The sequence below is a fragment of the Martes martes genome (assembly GCF_963455335.1).
Source record: "Martes martes genome assembly, chromosome: 4".
In the NCBI taxonomy this organism is placed as follows: Eukaryota; Metazoa; Chordata; class Mammalia; order Carnivora; family Mustelidae; genus Martes; species Martes martes.
In genome coordinates, this window is record NC_137891.1 from 4,683,158 (window position 1) to 4,703,789 (window position 20,632).

Consider the following 20,632-nt stretch of genomic DNA (forward strand, 5'->3'; position numbering starts at 1 on the left):
CCTAGGGAGAGTTGTCAATGTCTGGAGGTCGTTTTGGTTGTCCCAGTGAGGGCGGGATGGTGCAAGTGGTCTGTAGGGGGTAGGGATAGTGGTAGGGGTGAGGGATGCTAGGGAACAGTCTACAGTGCACAGGGAAGCCCTTGGTGACAAAGACTCATCTGGTCTCCAACATCAGGAGTGCCGAGGTGGAGCCCCATCGTCTCAGAGGATGACAGTGAGGTCCCTACAGCATTCGCAAACAGCAGCCGCACAGATGACGGCAGCAACGCTCCTAAGAGCCCAGAGGCGACACGTCATCATGGAGGAGAGCGGGGACTGGCTATTCGCATCCAGGCTGGGCCCTTCGAGTGGCGTCCTTTAGTCAAGGGCTGCTGTCTGGTCTCCATTTCCTCCTAAGAGGGCTCTGGTCAGGTCGATGTGCAGATGAAATGAGCTACTGAATGGCGTGCGTCAGAGCTGCCCGAGCCCGCCGCGTGTCCGCTGCTCTCCCCATTGCATGCGCTGCAGAGAAACCCATGAGAGCCGAGTGTGATCAGACCTAACCGGGAAGGCCTGGGCTGAGGGGCTGGCGCGCCGCTGAGAAGCTCCCTTCCAGACCCATCCCAAGGCATAATGGCCTTGGCCTCTTCCTGACGCACCTCCCTGCCCTGTGCCAATCAGACTGGCTCTCAAGCGAGTATCTCTTCCTCAGTCAAATTGAACGTGGTAACTGAGCACCTGCCATCAGCGCAGAGATGGCTCAAACGGACTTTTGATTTTTTGGCCGGCAGGACAAGATGAATACGCGAGAGGAAAATCAAATCAAAATCTATTCAAGTAATGTTCTAAAATGTTTTTGAGCATTGTCTCAATGTTCCAGACACTGTGCTATGGGTTGGGTAAAATTCTTTAAGAATTTCCTGCCAAGAGTCCTCAGTCTAGTGTGGGAAATGCATTTTTATATAAGTGATTACACTCAGGAGCTCTGAGACCATCATCCAAGCATGTATCAGAGGCTCAGTGGAGGAGGTGTGGACGCAAAGGTAGATCTGAGCAGGTTCCATGAAGGAAGGAATATAGAGACACAGTTTTGTTTGTTTGTTTGTTTGTTTGCTTGTTTTTTAAGATTGTGTTTATTTATTTATTGGACAGAGAGAGAGAGGAGAGAGAGATCATAAGCAGACAGAGAGGCAGGCAGAGAGAGAGAGAGAGAGAGGGAAGCAGGCTCCCCGCTGAGCAGAGATCCCGATGCGGGGCTCGATCCCAGAACCCTGGGATCATGACCTGAGCCGAAGGCAGAGGCTTAACCCACTGAGCCACTCAGGCACCCCGAGACACAGGTTTGAAGCACGGGCAAGAATTCTTGGATGTGCTAGATAGCCTGGGGTTTTCTGGAGAGTACAGGAGGCTTAGTATTCTGGACCAAGCAGAGCAAGGGTGCTTGCGAGCGGGAATCCGATGTGAGCTGGACGAGACTGTTAAGCCACGAAGCTCGTAGCTTATCCTCCGAGTCTGGAGTCACTCCTGAAGGATCTGAAGAGGCAGAGTGATTGTCTGAGAGTTATATTTTTTTGAGTTTATTTACACATTTAAGTAATCTCTACACCCAATGTGGGGCTCGAACCCATGACCCCAAGATCAAAAGTGGCATGCTATACCAACTGAGCCAGCCAGGCATCCCCAGAGGAACATTTTTAAAAGTTCAATAGGATGTGGATGGCAGAGGGTATCTGGGGATAGCATCAGGGTTAGGGAGATCCGTTAAGAAATTACTCTCATATTTCAGATAAGAAATCGGGTGGGTCCTGGGTCAAGGTGGGGGCATAGGGCATGGACAGAAAGTGTGGCTGATAACCTGGCATCTCAAGGCTCTCCTCTCTCTCCTCAACTCAGTCTAACATTAAAAAAAAAAAAAATAGCTCATGTATATATAGAGCCGCTACTTCGCATGATATACTGCTCTAAATTTTAATCCATGTGAACTTGGCAGTGAACCTGTGACGTATATTTTGTTGTCATCCCTGTTTTATAGAAGGGAACCTTGAGCTACAGTCAGGTCGCACCGCGTCTTAAAGGACACGCAGTAAGGGAAGAGCGATACCAGATCGGTAGGCCAGGCAAGTTGTCTCAGGTCTCAATTCTACCAGCAGGAAGTGAGGTTTCTCTCTCTTGGGGATCTCTTTTCCCAAGTTCTTATAAAAGAGCAGCAGGGTGGGGGGTGCTTACCCAGCCCCAGCGGGAGGTATTCCAACTTCCTCCCCATCCTGGGGAGACTGCTGCCTCTGATAAGAATTTCATGACAGTTGCTTCTCGTTGCCACAGGATGTCACCCTAGAAAACCTGCCTTCTGGGACAGGGGGAGAAAATGCTGGTCCACTTTGCTCTGATGCCGTCCTCATCTTGAACGGGCTCAAGCCCCTGCAGCCCTGTGACGGAGGGCAACCTCAACCCCCCAGAACCCAACTGGGCCAAGAGCAGCTCCTGATGAGCTCTCTGTCTCAGTGCTCAGCTCTCTTCAATGGGGTGTCATCTTCCAACTACCCCAGAAGACTGCATCAGGCTCAGCATCTGTCCCAGAATCCGTGTCCTCCTGTCCTATCAGCGGATGCTCACCTCAGAATGCCAGGCTAAGATTCTACCCCTTTCTCTAGACACCATTACTCAGAGACTCCTGTTGAAGACGATTAAAAAAAAACCACAAACCTGCTGTCGTAAAGCCCCTGTTATAGATGACTCTGAAAGCTATTTACGTGGTGGAATTGACAGAAGTTGGTATTTAATTAGATGTGTGGGAGATGAGGTGGGGAGAGAGAATGAGGCAGGGACCAGGAAGCCTACGCTGATGTTGGGTTTCTGACTCGTGTGCTGAGATGGATGGTGGGTCATTCCCCGAGAGGGGGGATGTCAGTGGAGTCTGTTTTGCTTTTGGGTCAGTTCCACTTGGGCTCACCCCAGGAATTTCCCTTGCAGACCTCCTATGGGCCCCTAGCTGCTCAGGGCCTCACCCTGTGGGTCTGAGAATGTACCAGTTTGGAGCGGGACATTACAGGGAGCTCATCCATGAGGACAGCAGTGGGTCAGGGAATCTCTAGGCCCAGAGGGCATCACTCCAGCCAGATGATCGATGGGTTGATCACGTGGGCCACCATGGACCTAAGCCACCATGATTGTTACCCTTGGGAAGACCCCCAGGTACTGACACAAAGATTACGTCCACACAGCTCCCTCGTGCTGGCACTGGTGACCTGGCCTCCTGGAGGCCTCCGTTTCTGTCTCTGTGTCCTCCTCTCTCCTCACCTCCGGACCATGAGCATAGAAGGACTGAAGAGGAAGACTTAACAAGTCATAGTACTATTGTGTCACATAGGAACCGGGGCAGTGGGAGGAGTAGGTCTTGGGATATGTCCATGGGGAACATGTTGCATGTAAATTTATCCCAAGGTTCATTAGGATTCTAGACACAGATGTGTGTAATTTATTTTTGGTTCAAAATAAAGTATAATTGAAAGACTCTATCTCACCCAGACCTTGTCCCCCCAGTCCTGCACCCACCTCAGTCCCATTAGCTAACATCGACTTCACAAGTGTTTCACGCGGTCTTTCAGCGTATTTTTATGCCAATACAAGCAAATTCAAATATACATTTGTGTCTCCCGCTTCTTTTCCAAGAGTTATCTTATTATAAACACTGTTCTGCACTTTGGTTTTTCACGTAACAATATATCCCGGAGCTCTCTTATCCCCCAACTGAAAACGATCAGGATACAAGCAAACCCTGTGCTCCTGTCCTCTGTATCTGCATTGTCCGGGACTATCCAAGGCAGAGGAGAACGCTGGGGACTCGTGCTGACTTTCAAAAATAAGGCTGCCTAAAATGCAATGTTTATGGCAAAATAAATGCCACATGATTTTGATCACATTTTAAAGACAGAAAAATTGGGAAAGAAAGGAATCCATTTTCTCTATGGAGAAATAAATATTCATTTATCCGCCACGCACCACACATTCACGGAGCACACGTGTTGTGCGAGGCTGGGCTGGGTGCTGTGGGAAGGAGAGCAAGGCGGACAGAAGGTGGCCTTCCGCCCTCCAGGCCAAGATGGAGGCAGCACCCTCCTGACACCCCTTCTCGGAGCTTTAATGCCCACCTTAGCCCCACCGACCACACGTTGGCCGGGTGACTGCCAATTTGGTGACCCAGCCTTCCTTCTGCTTAAGGTTCTTCGGTGGCTTCCTGCTGTCTTTAGGGTCGAATGCCGCCCTCCTCACGTGGCTCTCAAGGCCCTTGCAGACCCTGTCCCTGGAACCTCTGCGGTCCAGTCTGCTCCCTTCTACTGCATCGCAAGCGCGGGTCCAGCCGGCGCTGGCTGTCTGGCCTCCGGGCCTTTGCACGTTGGGTGCTCTCCCTCCGGATGGAACTTCCTTCCTCAGACTTCACCTCTGCGCCTTCTTCTCGTCCCCTCTTTCAGGTGTCCTGCCTCGATGACCTCGCTCCGCTCCGACGGGATTAGCCGGGGTCGCAGTGGCTGCGGCTTCTCGGTCCCCCCCGCGGTTCCGGTCCGGATGGGAGCTGGTGCAGCCCCGTCCGTCTGCGGGGCTGTGCGCGGGTCTCCGGAGTCGCGGCCTGGCCCTCCGCCTGAGGCTGCTTCCTCGTCGGTGACGCCGCGTGTCCCCAGGCCTTCGGAGGCCCGTCCCTCGGTGCCGTGCCCGCGAGGGATGCTCGGAGCACGCCCGCGGCTCCACCGTCCTCAACCCGCGCCTCTCCCCGTGGGCCCCATCTCGCCGGTGTCCGAGCCGGCGGGCAGCGGGTGGGCAGGGCGGATGGGGTCGCCGGGCGGTGGTCCTGGGCTCAGAGCTGGCCCGGGGCACCTGCCGGGCCGCCTTCGGGCCGCTCCCCCGAAGCGCACGGGCGACCCCGCGGGGGCTCCGGGAAGCGCCTCGCGCGCCGCCGCCGCCCAGCCCCGCCACGCGGGAGGGCGCCTCCGGGCCGCACACTGAGCATGCTCGGGCCGGCGGGCGGGGCGGGGGGGCGGCGGCGCGCGGAGGGGGCCGGGGCGGGGCGCGGGGTCGGGGGCGGGCGAGCGGGCGGGCGGCCGCGTCCCGGCGGGGGCGGGAGCGCAGCGCGGGCGCCGCGCAGAGCCGAGCCCACAGGCCGAGCGCAGCCGCCCCGCGTCCTTCTCCGCAGTGCCGGCGGCCGGCGCCCGCCCCGCGCCCAGCCTCGCCGCCCGGCCCGGCTCGCGGGGCTGCCCGGAGGCCGCGGCCGGGCAGCTGTTGCGCCGAGAGGGGGCAGCTGCGGAGTCCCATAACCATAGCAACCGCATCAGCACCGCGGCGGCGGCGGCGGGCGGCAGCTCTCGCTCCTCCTCCAGGCAGCCTCGCCGCGGGCGCCGGAGACCCAGCTCGCGGGCGCCCGGACCCCGCGGAGCGCCCACCGCCGCGGCGGAGAGCGGGGAGGGAGGCAGCCGGCGCGGCCCGGAGCCCGGGGAGCCCTGCAGTGGGAGGCAGGTAGGTGAGAGCGCCGGGGTCGGCAGCGGCAAACTCCTCGGTGGCCGTGACGTTTCTGGAAGCGCGGTTGCTAGTTGGATGGCTTTCTGTTACTTAACAGGGATTCCGCCGCGAAATGTGGTCTCTCTCCTTCGGTCTACACCCCCCAGCCCCCGAGCTCTCTGTCCTCTAGTCTCCAGGCGCATCTGGGCAGGTCTGAGAGGGCAGGAGGGGAAATCTGGGGTGATAGGTGGGGGGACACGCTGGTGAAGGAGGTGGTCCCCGCAGAAGTCCCAGGTGGAGGCTGAGGGAGCACGTCCAGACCTCGGTACAGGCAGCTCCTCTGAGCCCCGGAACCCAAGGCGGGTTCCGGAGAGACCGGCGTTGGGGTGAAGGGGGCAGTGGTAAGGATTCTCTGCGATCGGGGCTGACCCAGAGACCTGTTCTCCCTGTGGTTTGGCTGGGGTCGGGGGTGGGGGGTGGGGGGACACTGCAGCTCAGCTATGACATGGAAAAGGACCAGAGCGCACACCAGCTCTTGATCTGTAAAGTCGGCTTCAAACCCAGCAACCGGAGGGGGGGATTTGGACGGGGGAAGTAGTAACTATTACCGTTTTGGGAACCAGGTGTATCCCTGGAGTTTATCATGTTACTGCCTTTGACTGTTGGTGGTGGAGTGGGGATTGATACAGAATTATAAGCGAGCAACCAAAATGCCCCTTCCTTTTCTCCTCACCCAATTTCTAGCCCTCCCCCCCATTGTCAGCAAAACAAGACTCCCTGGAGTATAATAACACTCTTTGTCCCCTCGGCCACCCAGGGCTCTAGCCATTGGCAGACTATCCCACTTGGAGACAGCTAGGGAATCTCGCTTCAATGCTCTCTTTGAACTAGAGAAGCATTGGTTTTTCATCAGGTTCTGAGGCTCCTGGTGTTAAGGGATGTATGTGTCAGAGCTGAGAGGCACCTGTCCCCACGGAGGGACGGACTGCTGTTGCTGCGTCTTCTGGCCAAAGAGAGGGGCAGAGGTTTGGGCAATGATTCCAGACACAGCTCCACGGGGGCTGGGGCGCCAGAAGAGCATAGAGAAGGGTGATAAAGTTAGGTGAATAATTTGGGTTTAAAGCTTCTTGCGTATGGGTAAGTGGGTCTCTGGGCAATTTCCAGGATGGGCAGCCACTGACTTCTACATCCTTGCCCCGGGGGACAGTGGTAAGTCCCAGTTAAAAGGCCATGTTCTTTAATTGGTCTTTTAATTTATGCTGTACTTATGTTGCCTGAGGGGATGTGATTTGACCAGCATTTCTTCTGGGATTCACGTCCTAATGAGGATGATCTTATTGTATTCCGGGCAGATGGTAAGGTGTAGAGAAAAGAGGGCAGGACTGGGGAGTCGGGAGACATGGTTTTGAGCTCTCATCTCACCATACACTTGCTACACGACCTTGGACTGCTCTGCCTGGGTGAGACTCTGTTCTCTCGTCTGTAGAATGGGGACGTTAACAGTCCTTGCACCCTACCAGGCACTTGTGACAATCAAGTGGGATGATGGAGAGGATGGGTGGAGAAAGGCTTTTCAAAACGCAACTTGCCATGCACATGAAAAGAATTATTCTTTTCTGAAGAAACTCCCTTCCTCAGATCAGCAAATCATTAAACAGACATCAGCTGTGAAGCGGGGGTAGAAATATTGGTCAGTGACTCACAGTTGAAACGCTGTAGTCTGGTCCAAGATACACTCAGGGAAATCTAAAGAGGCCTTTATCAGGGGAAACACGGCATGTCATCCTTGTTTACAAATGTTGAAGGTCAAGAGCTTTGGCATCCAATGCAGTACCCGCGTTTGGGAACACTGAGGTCTGCTCACCACAGAGTTAAACTAAGTGGTCTGTAGTGTAAGTGGGATTTGCGCATAGTAGGGACTCATTTAGATGTTGGTTAGGTAGATACACTGGGCACGTTGTGAGGCCCTCATGGGCGGATTCACCTTCATACAACTCTGCCCTGTGATGGTAGATGCTTACCAAATGATGGCCCAGTTCGACAGAGTGCTTTCAGTTTGATGTAATTGTCGAGGGAACCGTCATTTCTGGAACGAGCCAGGGCTGTCTTCTACTATTCTCTGCTCTTTTATACCCCGACTTTTGCTCGCACTGGCCTCTCTGCCTAGAATGACCCTTTCTCTCTCTCCTCTTCCCTTCATGACAATTCAAATGCCCCTTCTGATGGGAAGCCTTCCTAAGCTCTGTCCCCTGTGCTCCCACAACACTTTGGGGCTGCTTTGTGTCACACCTGTGCTGGGACATGTCGTCATTGCTCCAACATATGCCTGCCTTTGCTAGAGTTCATGCTTCTGGAGGGTAGGAACCTTGCCTTATTCTGCCATGGTTGTGGCCCCAACACCTGGCAGAGGACCGCCCTAGTGCGTGGCTGAGTCCATGGAGAGGCCTTACCTGCAGCACGCCCACCTGTCCCCGGAAGAGTCTTGCACAACGGCTGTCCCAGCCACCTCCCCCCGTCTCAGTAAGTGCAAGCCTGAAGGATGCTTGCTGGGTTGTTGTGCCTTATTTAGGGTCAGCCCACTGAAGCAGAGTGAAGGAGGACAGAAACACATATTTTGCCTTAAAATGCTCATTTTTTTTCAAGTGGGTACTTTAGAATAACTGTAATCTAGTATTGAATGGCCTTCATAGAACATTTGCTGAAAACATCTGATGGACTATTTTAAACTTAAAATGCATTTCTCTCCTTTCAATTTCTTCCCTTGATTTCAGCTCTAGTATTATGGAAAAGGACATAGGTTGGAGTCAGAAAGCCTAGATTTGAATCTGGCTCTCAGGGGACCCGGAACCAGGACACTTGCTCACCTCGTCCCTCCAGTTCCTCATTTGTAAAAAGTGGACGGTATTACCCATCCAACAGGGATGCCGAGTGCTTGGAGTGAATGGGTAGCCATGCACTAAAAGCAGTTCATAAACTGTAGAATACTCTACTCAATACGTTATTTATTTTCCTCAATTTTGTTGTTGTTGTTGTTGTTGTTACGGAAAATGAGCAAAATCTGTCTGTGTCGTTACGCGGCAGCAGACAAGACCGGCTCGAAGTTCTGGCTTCCCCACTTGTTAGCTCTGTGTGACCTCCAGTCCGTCATTTTGTCCCCGTCAGCCCTCTGCCACCTCTGCATAGCATTGTAATGACAGATACCTTTCAGGATGTCTTGGGAAGATGCACACCTGGCCTTAATATGTGGTATCTATCATTTCCAAATGATATATATGATCGCCAATCATAGAAGGTTTCGAGTTTTTTGAAATGCCCCCAGTACATTTCCTCCTTGTACTTTACCTACCTTTCTTGTCGGGGGTGAGGCGGGGGGAGGAGGAGCACACTGATACCCCCAGAGCTTAGTTTCTCATGCGAGATACCCCAAGAGGGTAGATAGAATAAGTTAAAGACTAGGTTTGTGCGCTGACTCATCCCTCCGGCTCTAACACTAACTGCTTACAGGACTGCTGACCTGGCCATCACCTCACCTTTCTGGGCCTCGGTTTCCTCATCTATAAATGGCCTGGATGATTCCTGTGGCTCCATCTAGCTCTGCTTTCTTGGTGTCTCCATACAGTAGTCTCTGTTTCTCCTCACCAGAGCTACACCTGTGGCTCCTGCCTGGCCTTTCAATCGAGACCGCTCACTTGTCCGAACCTTACACCTTAATTCCCTACAACTGCCATATTTTTCTTTTCTTTTCTTTTCTTTCTTTCTTTCTTTCTTTTTTTTTTTTTTTTAGAATTTTCCCTTCTAGAAGCCTAGTGTTCCCCAAGACTATCCTGGGATGTAGAAAGTGTTGAGTACTGCGTGCTCTCCATCCTTATCCCAGCCCAAGTCTTATCCAACCCCAGATAAGATGCTCTGCTGCTCTGCCCATGTTGGAAGTTCTCCTTCATTCAAAACAGAAGAAACTGGGGGCACCTGGGTGGCTCAGTCGGTTAAGCATTGGACTCCTGGTTCTGGGTCAAGTCATGATCTCAGGGTCCTGGGATCAAGTTCCACTTTGGGCTCCAAGTTCAGCAGGGAGTCTGCTTGGGATTCTCTTTCTCTCTCCCTCTGTGCCACCCCCCCCTTCAAATAAAATGAATAAATAAAATCTTTAAAAAAGCAAAAAAAAAAAAAAAAGAAGAAGAAGAAGAAACTGTATGGTTGAAGTGTACTCTTACCTGAGAGAGCCAGAGGACGTTTGTGGACATGTCTCATATTTGCTGAGCTTCCCAGACTCTGGGTGCTCTGCAGTGTCAAATGTTTCTGTTCAAACATGAATCATTTCTGGACAGTTGCACACCAATCTCAGCAATGATTCCTCAGGGGGATTTTAGCACCACAGAGGAGACTGGTGCTATGGGCCATGACTCCTTCCAGTGGCCTTCCGCCTCTGGTGTGGATGGAGAGGCACGTGGTGTGCCCAACAGGGAAATCTGAGTCCATGGTCTGCTCTGGGCCACTATCCTGCCGGGCCCTGAGAGTCAACCGTGAACAAGGCAGGGATCTGCCCCATGTAGCCGGGGGACCAGGCATAGAGACAGACAAGAGCAAACCAGCCAATGCAGGGTTCTGTGGGAGAAAGAAAAAAAAGAGAAGGTATTTTTAACACATCTCCTGGCAGGGGCTGCCAAGGAAGGCTTCAGGGAAGAGAGAGATCCTACGCCGAGGACTGAGAATTTCCAAATGGAGACTGCAGGGAAGGGCCATCAGAAGAGGAAGTGACACACAGCACCGTGGAAGCAAGAGGTAGCCGAGAAGTGAAATGGATGAGAGGGCTGGAACACAAGGAATGGAATGGTGTTCCTTGAGGCTGGGGAGATTGATAGGGGCCACATCTTTGAGAGTCTCCAGAACCATGCTAAGGACTTGAGCTCTAACTGGAAGGTCTTGGGAGCCATGGAAAGGTCTGGGGTTGGGCAGAACATTCGCCCTAGCTGCAGAGCAGAGGTTGGGTTAGAGAAGATGGTTCAACCAAGAAATATGGTGGCCTCTTAGGAGACTTTGCGGATAAGAGATGATTGAATTTAGGCTGCGAGAGTTGGGATGACTCTTCCTGTCCTGTACAATGGACAGGAACTAGTGAGAGAAGGAATGCTGAGGAGGGAGAGACGGAGAAGTGTCAGTTCAGTGAACACGCTGTGTCATTTATCTGAGAATTATCAATGGGACACTTGTGACCACATTGGTGCAGATCAAGGGGAGGGAGGGGTCAAGGGTGACGCTCAGGTCTTTGTTTCCATCCCTTCAATAATCGTTCTGGTTCAAGCCCCTTCATCTCTCACTTGGATGAATAAACCAGGCTCTGGACTGTCCTCCTTGCCTCCACCCCAGTCTGCTCTGCACACAACAGCTACAGGGATCTTTGTCACGCTAAAATCAGATGTGATGAGAACATTTAGCAGATTTCAAGGATACAATACAGTACTTCTACCTGCCATCACCATGCTATGCTTTGGCTCTCCAGAACTTACTCATCTTTCCTAACTGAAACTCTGCACCCCTTGACCATCCCGGGCCTCTGATAACCACATTTCTACTCTCTGCTTCTGTGAGTTTGACTGTTTTAGCTTCCGCATTTAAGTGGGATCATATAGTATTTGTCTCTCTGTACCTGGCTTATTTCACATGGCGTGATATCCTCCAGGTCTGTTCATATTGTCACAAATAGCAGGATTTCTTTATTTTTTCAGACCGAGTAATAGTCCATTCTATGTATAGATCACATTTCCTTTACTTACTTATCTACTGATGGACGTTTAGTTTGTCTCCACGTCTTGGCTACTATGAATAATGCTGTAGGGAACATGGGAACGCAGGTATCTCTCAGAGATCCGGATTGATATCTCTTTGGACATATACTGAGAAGTGGGATTGCTGAGTTATATGGTAATTCTATTTTTAATTTTTTGAGAAGCCTTCATGCTGTTTTCCATAATGGCTATACCAATTTACTTTCCCACCAACAGCGTACCTCCCCACCAAGGCTTACCTTAATATTTTTAAATTAGAGTCATTTTAATAGGTGTGAAGTGATATCTCATTATAGTTTTGATTTGCATTTCCCTGATGATGAGCGATGTCGGACACTTTTTCATGTACCCACTGAAGACAGGTAGGAAGACATACAGATGGAACTTTTTTGGAAGTATGTTGAGACAAGTCCTTTGCCTATTTTGGGGGAGGGGTAATTTGTTTCTATGCTATTGAGTTATATGTGGTCCTTACATATTTTGGATCTTAACCCCTTATCAGATACATGGTTTGCAAATGTATCCTCCCATCCTCTAGGTTGCCTTTTGACTCTGTTGATTGTTTCCTTTGCTATGCCAACACCTGTTAGTCTGATGTACTCCCGCTTGCTTGGTTTTTGCTTTTGTTGCTTGTGATTTTGGTGTCATCTCCAAAAACTCATTGCCAAGACCAGTGTCAAGAAGCTTTTCCCCTATTTATTATTTTAGGAGTTTTTCAGTTCCAGGTATATGTGTAGGTCTAATCCATTTTGATTCGTGTATATAGTAAAACATAAAGATTCAGTTTTACTCTTTTACCAGGTGAATATCGAGTTTCGTTGACACTCTTGATGGAAGAGACCGTTCTTTCCTCCTTGTGCATTCTTAACATCTTGGTCAAAGATGAGTTAAACATGTATGTGTGGGTTCAGTTCTGGGTTGTCTATTCTGTTCCATTGGCATGTGTGTCTGTTTCTGTGCTAGTATCATGCTGTTCTGATTACTAGAGCTTTGTAACATAATTTGAAATTGGGAAATGTGATGTGTCTCCAGCTTTGTTCAGCAGTGAAAGGGTTTTATACTGGGAAGACAGAGACACACCAGCATTCTGGATTTGGGCTACAGGATATAGAGTGCTTTGGAGGTGGGTAAGAGGAGAAACATAGAAACTTGGCGGGAGGCTCTTGCAGGAAATCCAGGGTGTATGCAGGTAATGATGACTGTAGGCAAGGCCAAGGTAATAGAGATGAAGAAAGAACAACCTTCTAGAACAATAACTCTAGAGATATTAAGGCAGTAGCAGGGTGGGAAGTATTGGACGAGCAGCACAGTATCTAAAAGCAGAAAGGCATCAAAGGTGATGCTTAGTCTTCCGACCTGGTCTCAAGGACTGGCCTTGTTGCTGTCTCCTAGCCTGGGGACACAGGCAGAAGAACAGAGTCTGAAGAGGAAAATGATGAGTTCTGTTTTGAATAAGTAGATTTTTAGGTCTCTGAGGACATCTATGTACATTTTTAGGCAATTAAAGATCTCAGTCAAGCTCAGAATAGAACTCTTGGCTGAATATAGACTTGGGGAATCATGAGCACGGAGACGCTCACGGAGAGCGTGGGGGTAGAGCTGATCCCCCAAGGGAAGGATATAGAATGAGGAGATAAAGATGTTCTTTCGGACTCACCGGGTCTCTACCGCTGCCCTTTCAGAAATAAAACGCAAAGACAAACACACACTCATTGGCTCCCTCTTGCCTTCCGGGCTTCTTCCTGTGACTCCACGTGGCCGGCTAGGACGAGTCTCCGCTGACATTTCCGTAGCTCCTTCTCTCCCTCATCTAAGAGTTTTCTGTTAGAGATCTTCCCGGACCACCGGCCAAAGAGCTGCCTCCGGCCTCTGGCCGCGGAACTCGCTGTGTTTTTCTCCATGGCATCCATCTCTGTGTAAGCCCAGTGCTATCACAGATGCGTTTGTCTGCCTTTCCTGCTGGCTCTCTTCTCTGTAAGGTGGTGCGCTCCGTGCTTGCGGGACTGGGGCGTGTTTACAGCGGCCCCGAGCACTCAGAGCATTTCTGGGCACTCCGTGAGCATGTGGCCGGTATTTATCAAAGAACATGTGGAAGAAAACAACCCCAGGAATCTTCAATAACGGAATAACATTTTTTCAATTAGAAAACGAATAACTGTAGCCTTGTGTGAGTACCATTTAGAAACCCTGGTCGGATGGTCGGCTTCTAGCTCAGGAGAACTCTATTGTCTCTTTTTTCCTGGGACTGACTGGTCTTGTTGGAAAGCTGAACGTCTTGCTTCCTGGGGACGCACAGCCCTCCCCCTACGTCCCCCAGGCCCAGACAAAACAGAATGGTTGGTTTCCCTCATTCCGACATTTGTTAGCCAGGTGACCCCGGGCAGTCGTTTGGCCTCGGTGGAGAGCCCTGCCTGTTCGCTGTCTTAGACCCTGAGATTGTAGACCTACAAGCTACATCTTGAGCACAGAGCCTGAAGTATAGAGCTTGACTGAGGTGTGCTCTGAGCTGAAAGCTGGCAGGGAGGGAGGAAAGAGGAACTGGACAAGGAAGAAAATGGGCATAGATATGTGTGCAGCCTTATCTAGTCTCCCTGCTCACACAGGGAACTCTGGGGTGCACGTGGCCCCATGACACTTTCTACCTTGAGGCAAGGTCATTCCTTGGATGTGACTCCGGGAGACATCGACACCCAGGGATTCCCGGGCGGCAGCTTGGGTCAACTGAGGAGGATTCTCAGAACAGAGCAACGATGGGTTGTTATCAGCTAACACAGCAGCTGGGGGACGGGTGCACCAACCTGGGGGAGGGCGTCAGGGTGGGGGGGGGGCATCCGTCATGTTGGTGACATTTTAACTGCTATTTCCACTACAGCCCCCCTTTCTTTAAGACAGACTGCTGCTTTGGGCCTGATGACATTCAGTCACAAGACCCTGTGATCCTGAGTGCCTGTGCCCTAAGGAAGTCACGAAAACATACTATAAAAAAATCTCCCTGAACTTTGTAATGCTTGGAACCCAAAGCGCCCTGCTGTGGGTTCCCTTCCTGATTTAGCCATGCCTTCTCATCTCTTGAAAGCATCATGGGTCACGGCCAGTTGCAGCAGGGGGCCAGCTACCCTGGTACCTACCAGCCCGTCCAGTCGTGCACTGGCCCTTTGCTGACGCCCTATTCTCCAGACCCTGATCATTCTGGTACTTGGACCTTGGTTTTCCTCACTACCCCGAGTCCTGCTAGTACCTTGAACGCCTTCCAAGTCCCGCTCCCTGACTTCTGCAGCTCGTTGCCCTTCACCTTCTCGGCTCGGAGAGCTTTTCCTGCACTCCACTCAGGCATACCTTCATTCATACATCATGATATACAGACCGAGTCATCTCTGGCACACAGCCTTCTCTTTCAGCTCGCTTACTAAATTCTCCCATTAGTGCCATTTTTTTATTTCCTGGCAATCTCTGGTCGATGATCTCTCCTGTTTTAGTTCATTCGTCCTCTTGTTCTGTACTCCCCTCCTTAACACCACTTGGGCGGGGGTCTGTGGCATACAGTTTCCACCATACTTTTCCCAATACCCTGGTAAAAATTCCAGCTTCTCTCTAGGATATTGTGTGCTACTTTATCTCTTCTGACCTTAGTTTCTTTCCAATAATGGGGATCGGCAACGCATAAGGGATTTTTAATGACGATTAAGTGAAAAGGCAAAAATAAACGAACCAAGTTAAATAAAAATCTGTTGACATCCTTGGTGCACAGTAGGCGTTCAATCAGTGTTTATTCTGATTCGAGGCGAATGTGTCTACTTTAATGTCGACTAAATGGATGGTGAGATTGACCTTCTACTATGAAAACTGAGGAGGCTGGATGAGACCTTCCTCGAATGGAACATCTCCGTGGGGTGAACCAAGGGAAATCCATTAGGAAGGACCTTGGGATCCTCAGTGCAGGAACACTGGAAACGTTCACGTGGTATGGGTCTTTGAGGGCATCAAGCACTAAGTGATAAGCCATCACTTATGTTCAGACGTGTGACAGTGAGTCATCAGGAAAAACTAAATTATAGTGTGTAAACTCTGCTGAAATAAGGCAGGGGAGTATACTTTCTAAAACGAGATACAGCAGAAATTGCTAAAATAATTAGGAAAATTAATTTCTGGGCACATGTCATCACAGCTGAGGTATTAGTGTAAGAACAGACGGGGAACTGCACTGGTGGTTTTGGTGATAACTTGTTGGTTTTAAGTCAGAATATAAAATGCGTCAGAGAATAAATTTTCAGTTTTTTTTTTTTAAGTTTGTTTAAAGGAAATGTTTAAAGATAAGATTATCCTTGCAATCTTGTGCCCAAGGTAGAATTTATCAAGCTCGGTATTTTAACATGCTGACTTGTGTTAGCCTTCTGGGAGAATAAAATGAATATTAATATAATTGCTCCTGAATAACAGAATGAAATTTCCTTAGTTTTCTTTCTTTCCCTTTCTTTCTGAGAACATGGGGATGCTGGCAACAAAAAATGATCATAAATCATTTTTAAGTGATAGGCAGGAGTCAAAGGAGGTGGTGGTACAGATGGGGGAGGCCAGATAGTTCTTTCTAAGACCTACTACCTGCCAGTGACTATAGTAAGTGCTTTCCCTGGAGATACTGTTATTTAAACTTCATGCAGGAGCTAATACCAGCCCTCTGTAGAGCTGAGGCGACCCAGCACAGAGAGAGGAAGTGATTTGCTCACAGTGCCACAGCTAGCTGGAGAGGAAGCGTGGACAGGCTCCCCCAAATCCATCTGATCCCAAAGCTTGTCCCTTTCAGCCACCATACAGATGTCCCCTAAGAGGGGCATTTGAAAGTTAGCTGTAGGTCATAAAAACAAAACCAAACCCAACACCCAGAACATAACTCAAGAATGATACAGTCAAAATATCTGGCTTTTAACCACTCAGCTGTGTGTGAATTTGGGAGAGCGGGTAAGCTTCTGTTGGACTTGGACTACGAAGGGGGTGAGGACGGAATTTGTTTGATGATCCTTAATATCAGGTCTGCTTCTAACATCTTCTGATTCTGGAATATGCACGAAAACTTCAAGGATGCTTTATAGACTCAGGAGCCTGCTTAGGTTAAAAAAAAAAAAAGTGTAGAAGAAGGTGAAGAGAATGAGGAAGAGGAAGCAGAAGAGGAGGAAGAAGAAGGGAAAAGAGGAGGAGGAGGAAGAGGGGGAGGAGGAAGAGGAAGAAAAAGAAGAGGACGCAGCAGTGGTGGTGGTGGTCGTAACCCAGGGCGATCTGTGTTCTCCCTAGTTATCCAGGTAAATAGTCAAAACCCTAGGTGTTTACCTTTCCATGTTAGACTTTATTGACTATGTCAGACCAAAACGAAAGAAAATACATTTAATGGGACTACAGATGCCGCTCTTCCCTTTCTGTGGTTTGACTGAGTGTCCCCTGGATATTTCCATTCAAACTTCAGTGACTAGTATACGTGTCCAAACTTCTGGGGTGTTGGTGTAATATATTGTATATACCTAGACTTAAAATCAGTTTATTACTTTATTTTTTAAAAAAAATATATTTTATTTATTTATTTGACAGAGAGAATGAGACAGAGAGAGAGACACCACAAGCAGGGGGAGCGGCAGGCAGAGGGAGAGGGAGAAGCAGGCTCCCTGCAGAGCAGGGGGAGCCCGATGCGGGACTCGATCTCAGAACCCTGGGATCATGACCTGAGCTGAATGCAGTTGCTTACCCAGGCGACCAAGAGTCAGTGTATTATTACTTTAATACACATCTCATTTTAAGTTAAAACTGAGGCTGGGTTGGCTATAGTGTGAGGCTTGTCTAGAGTTAATGGCCCGGATGAAGTGTGTATTGGGCTGGGAGCTTCCTTGGCAGGTAATCGCGGGGTCCTGATCATGGCTGCTGGGCAGATGGAGAGGGAGGTGTCCCTGAGCCGGGGCGGGTTGAGCCATTTACAGTTGCAGCACAATGTGTTATTGCCCCTGACACACACGCGTGCACACGCTCACGCATACATACACACACACCACACCTGCATCTGGGCAAGCTCTTCACTGAGTCAGTCACCTCAGCTGCCCTCTCTTTGGTGCAGCCTTTCCCTGTTCCTCTGACGGCTGCATCCACCCTTTCCCTCTGGCCTTCCACAGCGGTTGGGCCTAGCTCAATCCCGGAGTCAGCCCAAGAGCGTCCACTGGGCCTCCTGCTCCAAGCCCAGCTCTGCTCTCTTTCGCTGGGCGGAGCCCCACGGGGAGCCCGACACACCCAGCAGCCCTACGCAGGCACCTTTACCTGAAGGTTGCAAGGAGAGCATTTGCCTTCAGAAGGTCCCGGCCGTGTTCCAGCTTTGCCACTCACCAGCTCTGATTTGGAGACGTTAGTGAGCTTCTCCGAACCTGTCCCTTCACCTGTGAGGCAGGGAAAACAAGAGCACTTTTCTCATGGGTGGCCTGGATGATTAAATGCTATGCCTACTACTGCATGCAGGGCACTTAGCTCAATGCCTGATACAGTGCCAAGGAGTGGAGAAGGAATGGCTCATTTGTTACTACAGGACGTTTGGTCAAATACATATCATGTGCCTTGCCTCCTGCTGTAGGCTGGGGCGGCTCTTGAGAGCAAGACAGCCTCACTCCCTCTCTCCTAGAGCTTGTGTTTTTCCAGTGGGTAGAGTAGGGAGAAGCCAGAAATAGCACACAGTCGTTGTTTTCTTCTTTCTCTGCCAGACAGTGCTCTGAAACACTCATTCATTCATTCATGCATTCATTCAGCAAGTGTGCAAACACCTTCCCTGGGCCAGACACTTCTTGTGGATTTTCTCATGTAATCTTTGCAGCAGTTTTTATGAGATAAAGGCATCCTACCTGTCCCGTTCCACCGGTGAAGATTCTGAAGTTCGGGGAGAGATCGCGTGACTTGCCAGAAATCACATAGATCAGTCTCAAAGCCCAAATTCCAACTCAGGGCCATTGGATTCCAAAGCTCTTTCCTGAGGCTGAGTTATCCAGTAGAGACACATAGGGTGCTCCCAGATCAATGTGCGCTGGGATGAGGGGCCCTGCTTCTCGTAGGCTCTGTTCCCCATTTTTAAAATGAGGAGGGTTGAAGAGATCATCCCGAGTGTCCTTTCTGCTGGGCATCCTTCTGCTTACAAATCATTTCTCTTTCCTTTGAATTTGCCCCCCGCCCCCCGAAGCTGTGTCATTCTCACTTCCCCTCATCTATGCCTGTTGCTTCCTCTCATGTGCCTATGATCTCCTTTTTCCCTAATAGACCGGGTGAACTTGGAGACAGAACCCATTTCAGGCCCTCTTCCTCTGCAGGGGTTTCCTACCACAGCTGTACACTAGACATTGATGTCATGTAATTGCTGAGGTAGGGTTTTATTGCACAACCTGAATGCACGAACCCACAGATATAGGGCAACCCCAGTACGTCAGAGTGCAGTGTTTTGGAACCTGTGGATCAGAGCAACTGAGGCACGCCAACAGCTACTCCCCATACCAGGTCCCCCTGAGCTGACAACGTTTGGGATTGGTGCTTGCTCTGCTCCAGCCGTCTTGTGTTCCGGAGGGTCCCTGAGGAAGCTGCTTGAGAAGATGAAATCTGCAGGAGTGATCAGTCCTGAGCTCCACTCCCCAGGGCCCAGGGTCCGGGCATCCAGACCCAGCTCACAGCCGTATTATTTGGCTCGGTTTATTATTAGCCAAGTTTGGCCTGTAGAGTTGGTCCTCAGGAGAACCTCTCCAGAAATTTCCTGCCCCAGGGTCTCACTTGCTCAGAAGCAGACGTGGAGCCTGCCTGATGGGGTAAGCTCCAGGGGATAAACATCAGGGGTTGTCTTGGTGGGAAAATTAGGTACCCAGGGATACCACTTGATTCTGTGCCCTTTTGGGCTGAGACTTCAGAGGGCTTTAAAATTTAAAACCAAAACCTGGATTTCATGTCATTTATTCATCCAGGAAATGTTTCTGAGCATCTGCCTTGGCCCAAATTCAGTGTTGAGGATACAAAGAAAGATACAGCCGTCGTCATCATCATCCCCCCGATAGCTAATATTGTTGAACTTATTTAAGCAGGCATTCTGGTAAGTACTTTGCACGCGTTGAAGGTTTTCATCTGTCAAGTGCCCAGCTCCAGGGATACAATGCATTTTATTGTACACACGCCTGAGGGTGGGGGGCTTGTCCCCTGCAGCGCACTGTCCCGTGGAGTTGTGTTATCTGGTGGCCCTGGGGCTCTCCCTAATTTACAGATCAGTAATTTAGAGAAGATAAAGTTCACAGCTCTAGTGCGTAGAGGTAGGAGATTCGGAAGTACCTTTAAACATATTTAGAGTGCTGATAAGGCTGGAGCCCTGCTCTACAGGTTTCAAGTTATGGATGAGAAGGCAGATGATTAAGACAGATGATCTAAAAGTGATTCATTAATTGCTGTAGCCAAAGCAGCCATGGGGTGCTGTGGAAGTTCAGGGAAGGGAGGAACTGCAGAACCAAGGAAGGCTCCGTGGAGGAGGTGACGGGTACCTTGGTCCCGATAGGCCAGTTTTACGTCTACAGGCTGGGGCTGGTGGGGAAGAGCCATCGTGAGGCAGAAGACTAACCCGTGCAAAGACAGGGACCTGCTGAAAGATGGGGTTTCCCGGGGACTTGTTACTAGACCAGCTGGAGTGCCTGGGTCTCTGAGAACATGTGGTGATGAGGAGGTGGCAGGAGGTGGGAGTGATAAGGTTTGCAGGCAACGGCATGGAAAGAGGTGTCATGGGAATGGGTTGAGATTGTAGCTTGTGGTGGGAGAATCAACTGTGTAGTTGTGTATCCGTCGGAACTGGCTTTAGCTGTAGCCACAGAGATCCAGTGAGAGTGGCATATCCAAATAGTTGTGTTTTTCTTGTGCAGCCGTAGGTCTGGCTTGTATAGTTTCTCGTGGGAAATCAAGGACCCAGGCTCTCAGCTTCCTCCTCTCCCATCCTTAGTGCAGAGCTTTCTTTTTCAGATTCATGCTTGTGAGACCTCTTCTCTGCCATTGGGCATGGTGTCTATACTCCAGATGTGTAGGAAGCAGGAAGTGGGGAGAGAAATTGGTGGGTGTCAGCTAAGTTTCTCTCTTTTTTTTCCCCCTTTATTATTTTTTAAAATTTTATTGTGTTATGTTAGTCACATAAAATACATCATTAGTTTTTGATGCAGTGTTCCAAGATTCATCGTTTACGTACAACACCCAGTGCTCCGTGCAAGTTTATCTCTTTTGATCAAGAAAACCCAAATCCAAAAAGCTTTCTCATAATCCCATCTGAGAGACTTTCACTAACATTTCCTTGGTCTGAACTAGATCTCATGGCCACCCCTGACCAAAAGAGTACTGCAAGAGATCCTTCTTTGGGT